General features: G+C 44.1%; 1 pseudogene; it reads right to left on the bottom strand.

Moving 5' to 3' along the window:
* Positions 1–11,717: 11,717 nt before the first annotated feature.
* LOC135229557 (PC-esterase domain-containing protein 1B-like) lies at positions 11,718–12,788 on the bottom strand (annotated as a pseudogene).
* Positions 12,789–15,903: the final 3,115 nt, after the last annotated feature.

Raw genomic sequence — 15,903 nt, 5'->3', positions numbered from 1 at the left:
ATGTATTACAGAATAGAACTACTCCACAGCCTTCTCTTGGCTGTAATATTTACCAAAGTAGATCACAGGCCTTTCTTCCACAGAACCTGTGGGTGAGTTCAAATAGCCACTCTTTAAGTTAGCCAAAAAATAAAAAATCAAACCTGTTGCCATTGAGTCGATTCTGACTCATCGTAACCCTATAGGACAGAGTAGAACTGCCCCATAGAGTTTCCAAGGAGTGCCTGGCGGATTCGAATTACCAACCTTTTGGTTAGAAGCTGTAGCACTTACCCACTGAGCCACCAAGTTTCCTTTAAGTTAGCAGCTGATGGCAAATCATTTGTACCACTCAGCCTCCTCTGATAAAAGATAAACCTTGTGTAATTATAGGTAACAACTACGTCCCCTTTGGGAAAGCAAGCACATAATTAAAATCTGAACTGTTACCTAGTGTTATAATGGAAAAAGGGGATTATTGAAGGGCCAAAACCTTTTTCTTTTTTGTAATGGGAAGAGTTTGCTTCCTTGTTTTTCTTGCTTCACTCTCCCATCGGCTGCTCCCACTACCTGCCCACATTTTTTCCCAAAAAGATGCCAGAAACAAACAAAAAAAAAACCAAACCCACAGCCATCTAGTCCTTTCTGACTCATAGCTACCGTGTAGGACAGGGTAGAACTGCCCCATAGTGTTTCCAAGGCTGCGATTTTCTTTTTATCAGACTTCAGATGAAGGCTTACAGAACAAACTAGCTTCTCCTTAAACATTTAGTGCACATATTCTTTTATGACATTGGTTAACACCCCCATGACTTGTCAACACTCTCCCTTCTCAACCTTGGGTTCCCTATTACCAGCTTTCCTGTCCCCTCCTGACTTCCATTTCCTGCCCCAGGGCTGGTGCTCCTCTTCAGACTCATTTTGTTTTATGGCTCTGTGTAATGTTTGGCTGAAGGGTGAGCCTTAGGAGTGACTTCATTACTGAGCCAAAAGGGTGTCTGAGAGCCATACTCTCAGGGTTTCTCCAGTTTGTCAGGCCAGCAAGTCTGGTGATTTTTTTTCAAATTAGAATTTTGTTCTACATTTTTCTTCATTTCTGCCTGGACCCCTGTACTGTGATCCCCGTCAGAGCAGTCAGTGGTGGTTGCCGGGTACCATCTAGCTTTACTGGACTCAATCTGGTAGAGGCCGTGGTAGATGTTCCCCTGGACTTTCCTTTTTTTATAATTTCTATTGTGCTTTAAGGGAAAGTTTACAAATCAAGTCAGTCTCTCACACAAAAACCCATATACACCTTGCTACACACTTCATATTACTCTCCCTAATGAGACAGCCCACTCTCTCCCTCCACTGTCTCGTTGTATGTCCATTTCACTAGCTTCTAACCCCCTCCACCCTCTCATCTCCCTTCCAGGTAGGAGATGCTAACATAGTCTCAAGTATCCACCTGATCCAAGAAGCTCACTCATCACCAGCATCCCTCTCCAATCCGTTGTCCAGTCCAATCCATGTCTGAAGAGTTGGCTTCAAGAATGGTGCCTGTCCTGGGCCAACAGAAGGCCTGGGGGCCATGACCACCGGGGATCTTCTAGTCTCAACCATATCATTAAGTCTGGTCTTATAAGAATTTGGGGTCTGCATCCCACTGCTTTCCTGCTCCCTCAGGGGTTCCCTGTTGTGTTCCCTGTCAGTGCAGTCATCGGTTGTAGCCAGGCACCATCTAGTTCTGGTCTCAGGATGATGTAGTCTCTGGTTCATGTGACCCTTTCTGTCTCTTGGGCTTGTAATTACTTTGTGTCCTTGGTGTTCTTCATTCCCCTTTGATCCAGGTGGGTTGAGACCAATTGATGCATCTTAGATGGCTGCTCACTAGCGTTTAAGACCCCAGATGCCACCCTTCAAAGTGGGATGCAGAATGTTTTCTTAATAGGTTTTATTATGCCAATTGACTTAGATGTCCCCTGAAACCATGGTCCCCAGACTCCTGCCCCTGCTACACTGGCCTTCAGCGCATTCAGTTTATTCAGGAGACTTCTTTGCTTTTGGTTTAGTTCAGTTGTGCTGCCCTCGCCTGTATTGTGTGCTGTCTTTCCCTTCACCTAAAGTAGTTCCTATCTACTATCTAGTTAGTGAATGCCCCTCTCCCACCCACTTTCCCTCCCCCCTCTCGTAACAACAAAAGAATGTTTTCTTCTCGGCTCAAACAGTTTCTCAAGTTTTTATAATAGTGGTCTTATACAATATTTGTCCTTTTGCAACTGACTAATTTCACTCAGCATAATGCCTTCCGGTTTCCTCCATGTGATGAAATGTTTCACAGATTCCTTGCTGTTCTTTATCAATGCATAGTATTCCATTGTGTGAATGTTCCATAATTTATTTATCCATTCACCTGTTGATGGGCAACTCAGTTGCTTCCATGTTTTTGCTATTGTAAACAGTGCTGCAATAATCATGGGTTTGCATATATCTGTTCATTTAAAGGCCCTTATTTCTCTAGGATATATTCCAAGGAGTGGGATTGCTGGATCGTATGGTAGTTCTATTTCTACCTTTTTTTTTTAAATAATTTTTATGTGCTTTGAGTGAAAGTTTACAAATCAAATCAGTTTCTCACACAAAAACCCATATTCTCTCTTTATTTTAAGAAACTGATACCGTTATGACTTTGCAAAACAAACTTTCCAGTTGAGAAATGCTGCTATTGCTATATCCATTATGGGTGTTGAAGAATTTTGCAAAGAAAAAAATACACATTTTATAAATCTTGCATACGATAGTAATTATATTTTCCTTTTCATTTCAGATCAGTCAGGTATAAATAGCCTCACATTCACCGTGACTCACGACGTGGCTTGTCTGGTCCTGTGCAAAGCGAGCCAAAACGTGTCGTAAGATTGAGTATACCCTTGAATTTGTGTCAAGGTCTTTGAGATTGCTCTCACCGCTGACGGATATTGGCAATAGTCCAATTAACTTTGAAGACATGGCATCAAAGAACAGAAAGAGAGCGCACAAATTTTTAAGTATTTCAAAATGAAACCCATGGTGTTCTATGAAGGGCCTGGCGACAAACATCATAGGGTAAACTAATAAAATTATTTCTCACTACATTGTAAACACTATTCCTTTTAATTACCTCACAACTGAAGAAGAAATTACATGGGCCAAATAAAATTTCTTTTTTTACTTACTCATTTTCAAACATAAATTTTTGTGTTAACTTTCAAATTCGAATGTAAATTTTATTTTATAAATTTTACTGGTTTCATAAATTTTCTTTATTTTCCATTATTTAAATGTATTGGCTATGGACATGTTATCAGGAGGGATCAGTCCCTGGAGAAGCATATCTTGCTTGGTAAAGTAGAGGGTCAGCAAAAAAGTGGAAGACCCTCAACAACGTGGACTGACACAGTGGCTGTAACAATGGGCTCAAGTGTACAATTATTGTGAGGATGGCACAGGACTGGGCAGTGTTTCGTTCTGTTGTACTTAGGGTTCCTGTGAGTCAGAACCTACTCGAAAGCACCTAACAACAATAGTGGCAGAACAGAAAAATTTTTTAAATGCCATAATATGGATATACCATGTAAAACGAAATGGCAACATCTAACTAGAGTGCAAAAAATGAAAACCTGAGAAGATGAAAAGAAAATAATTTGTGAATCCCTAAAGACAATTCCAGAATTAACTCCCTTTTTAAAACATAATGAAGGAGAAGAGAGTTCTTTCCTTGAACACTTGAGTTTAGTGGGTGCAGATCATTGTACTTGCACCAATGGTTCTGAAATTACAAATAGCAATACAACTGTAACAGAATTTGTTCCAAATTCTGCATGCATTCCTTGAGGTAGTAAAAAATTAATAATGGCGTAGAAAGTGAAACGATCTTAGCATCTGAAATTGTTGCATCTGCAGACCACGAAAATAACAGAAACACAGATCCTACTTTGGGGAATAACTTTTCTTGTAATGATGTAAATTATCAGATTGAAAGAAGGCCAAGTGATTGTCAGCATCACAGTGGTCCATTTGAAAATTCATGCCAAAATTTTCTGGGTGGTAAACAAACAAATATCTGTAGCCAGAAGATATTTCTAGGGTGCAAAGCTAGTAGTGGAAATTATGAGAGGGAGTGGCTACCGTCTTCTCCATCAGTGGGTTCTGCATATTGTTTTGTTTGCAAACTATTCAGTCCTAAATCATTTAATTCCTGATTTGCTAAGAGTGGATTTAGCAACTGGCACAACTCAAATATGATCGATAAACATGAAAACAGTTCAATGCACAGAAGTTGTATGTTGTCGTATTTAAACTAAAGACATGGCTTTGGCTTAACTCATGGACTAGAAACATAAATTAACGAAGATTGTCAATACTGGAAACTCATTTTGCAATGCATTATTGTTGTCATTCTAACAATCGCTGAATTCGGACTACCGTTTTGAAGAAGAAATGAAGTGTTTGGGTTACCACAAAATGGAAATTTTGGGGGTTTACTTGAACTTGTTGTTCAGTTTGATGCACTTTTAGTGGGTCAGATCTCAAAATATAATAACACAGGAAAGCAACCCATCGTATGTCTACAAAAATGTGTGAGAAATTAATAAATGTAAAAAGTGATAAAGTTTGATCAACTATTTTCAGCAAAATAAGTATAGCTCAATCCTTCAGTTTATCTGTAGATTCCACTCATGATCTTTCTCATATAGAGCAGCTAAGTATTGTTTTAAGATACATATCTACAAGAGATGGAAAAACCTATTGAGCGATTTGTTACAATTACTAGCTTAAAAATTCATACCAGTGAAGGAGTGGCAAATCAAGTACTTCACTATGTATGCAAAGTTTACAAAATCAGTTTTTCTAAGTGCAGAGGCCAGTCCTATGACAATTCTGCCAGTATGTCAGGGTATTATAAAGACATGTAACAGAAAGTTTTAGAACGTAATGAATATGCCATTTTCTAGCCACATTCTATTCATTCACTTAATCTTGTAGGACATAGCTCAGTAGATTGTTGTCCAGATATAGTTGAGTTTTTTCTACTGTTCAGTTACTCTACATATTTTTTGCCTCCTCTACTCACCAATGGACAGTTTTTAAAACATATTTAGACAATGACTGAGTATTAAAACGTCTTTCTAATACTTGTTGGAATGCACATATTGTAGCAACAAGTGCCAAGTCTGAAATCCTACGCTAAGATTCTAGATGCCTTAGAAAGCACTGCTGAAGACCAGACACAAAAAAAAGGGATTCCAAAAGAGAACGTGAAAACATTATCAACAAAATGCAAACAATGGAGTATGTACTTATGATGGTTATGTAAGATAATATATTGAAATACCATGGCTTGGGTCAGGTATACCTTAGCCCTCAAATTGATGTCTTTGCTTTTTAGCACTTTAAAGAGATCTTTTGCAGCAGATTTGCCCAATGCAATGCATCATTTGATCGTTTGATTTCTGGACTGCTGCTTCCATGGGTGTTGATTGTGATGCTCCCCCAAAATATGTGTCAACGTGGCTACACCATGGTTCCCTGTATTATGTGATTGTCCATCATTTTGTCATCTGATGTGATTCTCCAATGTGTTGTAAATCCTACCTCTATGATATTAATGAGGCACGATTAGAGGCAGTTACTATAGTGAGGCTGGACTCAATCTATAAGATGAGGTTGTGTCTTGAGTCGATCTCCTTTGAGATATAAAAGAGAGAATTGAGCAGAGAGTCATACCACCAAGAAAGCAAAGGTGGTAGTAGAGTGCATCCTCTGGACCCGGGGTTACTGTGATAAGAAGCTCCAAGACCAGGAGAAGATTGATGAGAAGTACCTTCCACCAGAGCCTACAGAGAGAGAAAACCTTCCCCTGGAGCTAATGTCCTGAATTTGAATTTATACCTTACTAGACTGTGAGAGAATAAACTTCTCTTTGTTAAAACCATCTTCTTGTAGCATTTCTCTCATAGCAGCACTAGATAACTAAGGTAACCTCTAAAAACAAAAACCAAACCAGTTGCCCTGGAGTCGAGCCTGACTCATGGTGACCCCATGTGTGTCAGAGTAGAACTGGGCTCTGTAGGGTTTTCAGTGGCTGATTTTTCAGAAGTAGATTACCAGTCCTTTTTTCTAGGTTCCTCTGGGTGGACTCAAATCTCCAGCCTTTGGTTTAGCATCCAACTTCCTTAGCTGTTTAAACCATCCAGGGACTCCACAGATATTAGGAATCAAAAAAAATATCAAAACTTTTTGCTTTCCAGTGGATTCTGACTCATGGCTCCCCATGTGTGTCAGAGTAGAACTGTGCTCCATAGAGTTTTCAGTGGCTGGTTTTTCAGAAGTAGATCACCAAGCCATTATTTCATGGCACCTCTGAGTAGGCTTGAATTTCCCACCTTTGTGTTACCAGCTGAATGCTTAACCATTTGCTCCACTCAAGGACTCCACTTGGAGCCATTAAGTGGGTGGTAATTTAAAAAAATTTTTTTTTTTAATTTGTTATGACAACAATAATGATAATACCCAGCTTGCACAGTTTATGAAGCCCTTCTTGTTGTTAGTTGCCCTCAGATCATTCCAAATCATGGTGAAGAACTGGCCTCCAAAGGGTTTTCAATGGCTGTGAACTTCTAGAGGCAGATTGCCAGGTCTTTCTTCCAAGGCACCTCTGGGTTGGTTTGAACCACCAACCTTTCGGCCACTAGTCAGGAATGTAAACATTTGCACCACTCAGAGACTCCTATGAAGCCCTTGAAGTAACAAATTAATTGGTAAACTATTGAGGGAGCTGAGATTCTCTTAGTTCAATGCTGGAAATGTCAACATTTCCTCCTGGAACTTTAAGCTGGTAGGAAGGTTACGAAAGGCCAATTTAGAGAACTGACCTGGAGTTATTTCAAATGGTTTTTATTGCCCTTGTAAGCAACTCTTCTGGATAAAGTACTACTTTTGTCAAAGACCCAACTCAAAACCAGCCAGGGTGACATCCGAGGACAATTTCCAGACCTAATTTACCCACAGAGCCTTCACCTTAGAGTACGTCATAAATCTCCCCCATCCTCAAAGGTCCAAGACTCTAGTGGAAGCTCTTTGTGCTTACCGTTGATATTGTAACTCACAGTATCACTTACAGAAAATTAGCTCTACCTCTACAGACTGGAGGGTTGATTTTTACTCCCCCCTGGGGTTGCCTTGTGCTTCTCTCAGCCAGTCCTCTTCTGCCTGCTTAGGCTCAGCCAGTTAATGCCCCATCAATATTTAAATTTCATTGTCTTTTTCTGCTTTTGTTCTCAACAGGATCCTTTAGCCCCAAAGAAAAGTGCTCAACTTTTGGTTCACTGCTAAGCTGTTGTTATTGGGTGCTTTGGAGTTGATTCCAACTCACAGGAACCCCATGTGAGAGAATACAACTGCCCTATTGGGTTTCCTTTTTTTTTGGGGTTCCTAGGTTGTCATCTTTCCTTTGGAGATATTATCAGGAGGGGCCAGTGCCTGGAGAAGGACGTGTTTTGTAAGGTAGAGGGTCAGTGAAAGAGAGGAAAGTCCTCAACAAGATGGATTAACACAGTGGCTACAACAATGGACTCAAGCATAACAACGTTTGTGAGGATGGCGCAGGACTGGCAGTGTTTCTTTCTGTTGCACATAGGGTCGCTATGAGTCCGAGGTGCTTCGATGGCACCGAATAACAATCGTCTTCTTTTTTTTTCACAGGAGCAGATAGCTAGGCCTTTCTCCCTTGTAGCCACATGGTGAGTTTGAACTGCCAACCTTTTTGTTAGCAGCCGAGTGCTTAACTGTTATGCCTCCAGAGGTCCTTCACTGCCAAAAAGAAACGAAACCTGTTGCAGTCCAGTCAATTCCACTCATAGCGACCCTAAGGATTCAAACTGCCAACATTTTGGTTAGCAGCTGCAGCTCTTAACCACTACGCCATCAAGGTTACCAAGCATAATAATTATGTAAGCTTTTCACTACTGACATTCAACAGCATGATTTATCATCAGTCTGCTATTTAATTTGTATTAATAATTCTTCATTCTACAAACCTTGACTCAGAGCCTACCATATTCTGGGATGCACTAGAAGACTGTACAGAAATAAACAGGAAGGGGTAAAAGTCTAGCAGGGGAGCTAGGCTTTCCAAATGTACAGTGCATGCCACCTGGAATACAAGCGTGCCATCTACAATGCTGCTAAATCTCCTGGGGACGGTCAGAAAGGTGTCCTGGAAGGGGGAGCATGTAATGGGTCTAGACGAGAGAGCAGAAGGTTCTCAAGAACATGCCAAGGGGAAGAACAAAATCACTCAGAGAGACTAACAAAGGAACTGCTTGAAGGTCGTGAATAGGTAGTATAGTCTGAGGAAGGATGTGTGTAGAGAACAGTCTACTACCCATCTATCAGTCTGTCCTAATGTAGTGGCTTGGGTGTTACTGAAATGCTGGAAGCTATGCCACTAGTATTTCAAATACCAGCAGGGCCACCCATGGTGGATAGATTTTGGTAGAGCTTCCAGACTAAGACAGACTAGGAAGAAAGGCCTGGCCATCTACTTCCGAAAATGAACCAGTGAAAACCATATAGATCAACACAGAACATTGTCCAATTTGCTTGCCTTGGACACGTCATCAGAAGGGGTCAATTGTTGGAGAAGGACATCATGTTTGGTGAAGTAGAGGGCCAGCAAGGGCAGGGGAGACTACATTTTGATTATCCATTCATCTGTTGATGAACACTTAGGCAGTTCTGTCTTTCGGCTATTATGAAAAGCTCTGTAGTGAACATTGGTTTACAGGGTTCTGTTTGCATTCTTGTTTTGGCTTCTTCTGGGTGCATGCCTAGGACTGGGTTTGCTGGATCTTGGGGTCATCATATGTTTAACTTTTTGAGGCACGGCCAAAACTGTTCTTGCACAGTGGCTGTAGCATTTTACACTCCCGCTAGCAATGCAGGAAGGCCTGGTTGCTTTAGAATCTGCTAGAGCCATCTACACAGGGAAAGCAAGATTCAAAGACTTTGAAAATGTCTGACCAATAAGGAAACTTATATGTAAGTCTGGAGTGTGTGTGTGTGTGTGTCTGTGCATATAGATAGGGAGAGAGAGAGACAGAGGAAAGAGACAGAGGCTGGGTTTATCCATGCTGGAAAAATTAAACATGATCTGCAGGGTCATTTTAATTCTAAGTGAGCAAATTCAATTTCCTGTAGAAAAATTCTACAGCCAAAATGAAGAAAAGCATATCACCTGCTGCAGACATGTTTTGCGAGATTTTTCATTATGATGGGCTTCACGGTTAGAGGCTGTGTTCCTGAGAGGTGAAATAAAAATGTTGCCATTAGGAATGGCATATCTAGGAGACTTTTTGAGAAAAGAGGAAAGTAAATGTCTGTAAAAGGAAAAAAGAGACAGTTCTTATACAGACTTAAATACGATCGTGGCCCCCGGCTCCCTGGCCACCCGAGAGGGCTGCTCGTTCACTGTATTCCTGTGGTTGTAGACAGAACATTCTCTCACCTTCTCTTCCCACCTTGCTCAGAAGAACAATGATCAGAATAGACCCTACATTCTCAAGATGCTTTTATCAATGCAATTCTTTGTTTCTAAAGAATTTTTTTTTCCAATAACAATAGAATTACATGAATTTTTTTTAATGCAAGTTTGGATTAAAGTTTCAAAGTTTCCTTCTGGCACAACCTAAAGGTTTGTGGTTCAAGCCCACGCAGCACTGCTGTGGAAGAAAGGCCCGGCACTCTGCTTCCAAGAAGGTTACAGCCAAGAAAACACTGTGGGGCAGTTCTACCCTGGGTTTGCCACCAGTCAGTGTCAACTGGCAACTGTTTCTGTTTTTTTAGGTGACATAGGTGGAGTTCCTGCGTGACACGACAGGATATACATTTGTATGCATGTATATTTTATGTACGTGTGTATATATATATATGTGTGTGTATATGTATAAGGAGCCCTGGTGGCACAGTGGTTAAAGCACTCAACTGCTAAATGAAAGGTCGGCAGTTTGAAAGCACCAGCACCTCCTTGGGAGAAAGGTGCAGCAGTCTGCTTCTGTAAAGATTTACATTCTTGGAAATCCTCTCAAGTCACTATGAATTAGAATTGACTCAACAGCAGTGGATTTTTTTTCCTTTTTTGTATATGTGTGTGTGTGTGTGTGTGTATATATATATATATAAATCTATCTATGTATGTTTATGTCTGTCATTGTTGTTAGGTGCCGTTGAGTTAGTTTGAACTCATAGCAGCCCTATAGGACGGAGTAGAACTGCCCCATAGGTTTTCCAAGGAGGGGCTGGTGGATGTGAACCGCCCACCTTTTGGTTAGCAGCGCAATGCTTACCCAGGGCCCCACCAGGGCTCTGTATATAAGCATATGCGCATGCTTGGCTCCCCCCACATGTCTGTCAGTTTGACGTACTGTAGGGGTTCTTACACCAAACTTTTGACACCTCCTTTAACAATACTTTAAATCATTTCAAGCCCAAAATGTGTCATTTCTCCTTTTCCGTAACCAGCCCTGGATTTGCTCATTCATTCTTAGCATGCTTGAGATCACTCTGATTCCCACCTCCTCCCTGGCTACCTTCCATCCCCGTTTGTCTTTAAGGCGCATTGTTCCTCATATGAGGAAAGAGAAGCTGGTTCCTCTGCCAAGGAAACCCCCGACCTCTGGAAAAGCTCTCAGAGTCTCCCAAGTGTGTGCAAATAAATTAATTCACTTTAATAGTATAGAAAAAGGTCTGGGAGGCTTGTTTTTACACCAGCCCTGAGAGGCCTGAGAGGCACTTAATTTCAGCTCGCTGAATTGAGCATTGGATCTTGCTAAGTGGTGAAGCGCAGCTCAACCTCGGGGCTTTTCTGAACAAATAACTCTTCTACAGAAACTACAGGTAATTGGAAGGAATGGATTTCTCCTGATTATCCCTTTGGCCCTGAAAGCAGCAGAAGCCCCCGAGGAGGCGTCTGGGCGCCCTGCTCCTTGCCCCGAAAGGCACCCAGAACATAATGGGAGTGACAGGCTACACTGATCCATTATGGACACACTGCCAGGGCGCAGCCCCACAAGGCCTTCGCAGAGACAGACACTGTGTTTCTGAACGCACTTTTTTAATTCGCAGTTAGTTTGTGCATCAAGGCAAGGAGGAGACAACCGTGAGGGTGCACGTCTGATATCTGTTCCTTTCCCCAACTCGCAGCGAGTAAGGCTTGTCCTTGCTGAGAGGGGTGGAGGGGTGGCTGGAGGTGTTCCAGACCTGCATGCCTAGGCCATCCCCCAGGCAAGGGTTCAAAGGGGAGAGGACGACCTACCTGGGGGGGTGGTTACCGAAGTCTTGACACTGGTCATACTGGTGGCTGCGGTCCGTCCCCCTGCACCTCTGTGGCTCTGCGGGGGGTACCTGGAGGGTAAGGCGGAGAAGCCCGGTGAACCACGCGGCGCTGGTGCTAATCAGAGGCCGTATGTATTCCGGCGTTGCGGGGCAGCCGGCCAGCTGTCAGGTTTGCTTCCTCGCCATACCTAGCGTGCAGTGCAGAGGGGTCGCCAGAGCATGGCTGGCGCTGCAGGGATTGGTTCCAGGGCAAACTGGAGCCATGGAGGTTTCGCCGGAAGCACCTGGGAACCTGGGGCAGGGAAATAGGGGGTCTCTGCGACTAAGCGATAGGGCACGCGGGTCTAGGCGGGCGTCGAGGCGGGGCCTACCTCACTGGATTCACCTCAGTGGTGGTGCAGCAGTCTGTCGCCCGCGGGCCCTCTGAGACGGCTCCCAGGGCCTTCCCAGATCCACCTGCCCACCGGGTTGTCGCAGGGCAGGTCCACGCCCGAGATGTCGCCCAGGTGGGCCAGCAGCAGCTGCGAGAGCCTTCGATGAGCGTGTTGGTTCCAGTGCACGCCATCTGCCTGCCTGTGCTGCCGGAGTGCCGGAAGTGGAAATTCAAGTCCAGCACGTCGAAGCGGAGCCTGCTGGCCTCAGCGGCGCTGTAGAAGTTGGCCTCCACCACATCATCCCGCAGGCACGAGGTCGGGGGCATGCCCTCAGGCGGGAGGAAACCCCCCGAGACTGTCTCAGCCACTGGCATGGCAGTGTTCCACACCACGAGAGAGGACTCGGGCAGGACCTAGCGAAGGCACCAGAACAGGGTCTCCAGGTTCCTCCTGTAGCTCCACATGGAATCCTGGCCATACCTGGACAGGTCCCAGAGGCAGGAGTTCATGATGACCGCGTCTGGGCCGTGCTCGCCCCTCAGCAGCTCCAGCAGGACTTTCTCCACGTACCGGGAGTAGGCGCGCGTGAGGAAGTAGAAGCGCACAAGGTGGTGTTTGGAGCAGAACTCGCGGACTTCGCGGTAGTGGGTCCCGTTGTGCATACGGCCCCACCAGCCGCCGTGCAGCAGCCTGTCCTGCTCGAAGCTCATCTGGCCCTTGGCCTTCAGGGGACTGCTTGAGAGCAGGCAGTCCTTCTGCAGCAGGAGCACCAGGTCCTTGTACACGGCCCTCTGCACCGAGTCCCCGATGACGACCACGAACTTGTTGTGCCGCAGCTGCCGGACTTCGGACGCCCTCACGTGGACCATGGTGGCTGGGTGAAGGTGGCCTAGCTCCTGCCTTCCCTCAGGGCGGGTCCCGAAAGAGCTCTGGACCGAGGGCTGAGGGGCTGCTGCCAGAGACGGAGAGAAGGCAGGCAGGCTGGCTGGCTGGCGGTTGTGGGGCGGCCGGGCGGGCAGACGGGGGCTGTTTAATGCCGCTGGACTGGCCTGGGCCTGGACGGGGAGGAGAAAGGGGGCAGCGTCCGGGGCCCTGAAAGCGTTCTGCCAATCCTTAGGCCCACGGTGTGACCTCTGAACCCACGGCCCTGCCCCCGTACCCGGCTTGGCTCCCCTTGGTGGAGGGCAGCGGTGCTGACACTGATGCTGTTGGTCTGGATGGTTGTAGGCTGTTTCCGCCTCAGCCACCACCTGTGCTCCAGGCACTGGGACAAGGTCTGTCCACTGGGAGAACCAGGCCACTTCCAGGGTCGTGGCCCAGTCGGTGGTGGATCCACACCCAGGATTTCCAGGCAGTGTAGGCGAGAATACTCAGGAAAACATACTCATCTTAGTTCCACGGTGCTTTCGTCTTTGTTTTCGTTTTGTCTCTCTCTTCCCAATCCCATTGTGAGTACCCTAGCCCTCCTGAGAAATGACAAGAACACATCCCATGACCTGATCACTGTCTTTGTCCCAGGGTAAAGTCTGGAGACCCCTTCTAACACAGTGTTACAACCGGGGTGTGGGAATCCATACCCACAAGGTACTGGCCATGATGGTATCCCCAAGCAGTCCACCCTTCACACTTCCATCTGCACACCCAGTGCTCCTGAGCTGAGGCCTGGCCACCACACAGCTCCTCTGCATTTATCCAGCATTGCCCTTTGGAGAATCGATGCAAAGGAACCCTACGGTATGTAACGTAGGTGGACGTTTTACCCTTCCTGGGCACCACCTTCTGGGCAGTCATTCTGCTTCTCTGGGGATCCCCCCGGGGTGTCCAGTGTAGAACTCCTGCCGTCCACCACCTTTTTGCACTAACAAACGGCCTCTGGTGTGGTTCAAGCAGGGTAAGCTTAGTATGCAACTTCTGGCTCTTACAAATTAGGCTCCTATTACACTTTTGTAGGTGGACTTGTGCAAAAAGAGAGCTCCAGCTCTCAGTAAAAGCCCTGAGCTGCACTTGTCTGCTGGTGTGGTGGTAGAACAATCGTTGCTTTGGGAAATGCTCAGACCCTTTTCCACAGTGGCTCCACCAGCCATTAGATCTGTTAATTTTAACATGCTCACTCCTTAAATTATGACACTATCTTCTGGGTGGCCCAAACCATTAAACATATGACTGCTAACAGAACGATTGACAGTTTGAGTCCACATAGAGGCCCCTCAAGTGAAAGTTCTGGCTATCTACTTCCCAAAGGGCATAAACTTAGAAAACAAAAAAACCTGTGGAGTACATTACTACTCTGCAATATCTGGGGTTGCTATGAGCCAGATGTACTGGTCAGTACTTGCTCCACGTACAATGACTTCCTCTCCATTGAATATAAATGTTGACGTCCTGGCTGAAAGCACCATTCCTAATTCTTACTAAGATGTAGCATGATTTCCTTATCCCTTACATACAACTGTTTGTTTTTACATACTGGTGCTGGATTCCTGGCTGAAATCCAAGGCCTAATTCTCAACAGGATATTGACATCAACTTTGATAAAAGAACCCTTCCCTTCCCTCTCTTTAATATAGATGCCAGTATGGGGCATGGTTCTGTAACAACCATGCCCCATTACTTCATAGGGTGTTGATTTAGTCTCTTGGCTCTGTGAATCATGAACTTCTCTATTAGCAGATTCTGGCTGTAACACTCACGTCATATTCCTTATTAAAAAAATATGTGCATGTAACAAGCTCTGTGAACCCTGGCCTCTTGTCTGCTTGAATAGGATGCTAGCTTTCTAACCATACTGCCTTTGACTATTTCATTACCAGAATATGGGTCAAGCTCCTGGCTCTGTGAAACCTGATCTTTTTTGTTATTCTTTTTCCTTTGGATATGGTTGCTAACTTCCTTTTTGTAACAACCATGACATAATCTTTACTATTATGTCAATATCTTAGTAAAGACATAGATATTGTTTTAAGGTTATGGATATTCCCTTTCTAGCTGTGTTTAAATGACCCTTTTCTCACTAGTACATACGTTAAAGCTCTTCTTTATGAATCCTGCCTTCATGTTTCTCTGGGTATAGATGCTAATTTCCAGGCCTCACAAGCCATGTATCTTTTTTTAAGTAGGTTATTAAGGCAAATTTCCTTTCATATGGACTCTGACCATCTTTAATCATGAATATGAATACTACCTATCTGGCTGTACTTACTGTGGCCCCCTTTTCCCTTGGCTATGTTTTATGGATGCATTTTTCTGGCTCAATGAACCCTGACCTTCAGTCTCCCAACATAGGAGTTTCTTGACTCTAACAACCACGGCCTGTTTAATACTCAGATCCAGTTTCAGGTTTTTACTCGGATTTGCATTCTTTAAACTCTGTCTTTACGTTTCATAGGATATGGATTCTAGCTCCCTGGCCATGAGAACCATGGACCATTTTCACTAAAATATGGATGTAGGCTGTTAGCTTTATGAACCCTAATCTGTTTTTGTCCATGAACGTGGTTGCTACTTACCTGCTTGTAGGAAACATAACACAATTCTTAGCACAATTTGAGTCAGACCAGGGCTTTATGAACCCTGATCTTCTCTTAAGTAGTATGTGAATGTAGCTTCCTGGCTTTAAGAAGCATAATGTATCTCTTATTAAAATATGATTTTGGGCTCATGATTCTTTGAACCCTAACCTCCTTTCTCCTTGTATATGGAGGTTGTAACATTGTGCCCCTCACTTTATGTTAGGATTTGGATGAATTCCAGGTTTTATTAATTCTGACCTCTTATTTCTTTGGCTATAAGTGCTAACTTTATGGCTGTAATGACCTTGACTTCAATATTATTACTATATTCTAGGTAAATATTTAGTCTTAGAGCTTGTTTTAACCCATCGTGTTTTTCTTTGGGTATGCATGCTAACCTCTTGACTGTAATAAATATGCCGTATTTACTGCTGCCCATTACTATTGCCATCAAGTGGTTTCTGATGCACAGCAACTCTATAGGAAGGAGTAGAACTGCCACATGGTTTTCAAAGGAGCGTTTGGTGGATTTGAACTGCTGACCTTTTGGTTAGCAGCTGTAACTCTTAGACACTGTGCCACCAGGGTTCCTATTGGGATGTGGATTTAGTTTCCAAGTACACATATCTTGAGTTCTTCTTCAGTTGGATATAGATGCTAATTTCCTGGCTGCAATAACCATGACCTGT

The sequence above is a fragment of the Loxodonta africana genome, unplaced genomic scaffold, assembly GCF_030014295.1.
Source record: "Loxodonta africana isolate mLoxAfr1 unplaced genomic scaffold, mLoxAfr1.hap2 scaffold_39, whole genome shotgun sequence".
In the NCBI taxonomy this organism is placed as follows: Eukaryota; Metazoa; Chordata; class Mammalia; order Proboscidea; family Elephantidae; genus Loxodonta; species Loxodonta africana.
This window is presented reverse-complemented; position numbering and strand designations above follow the sequence as displayed.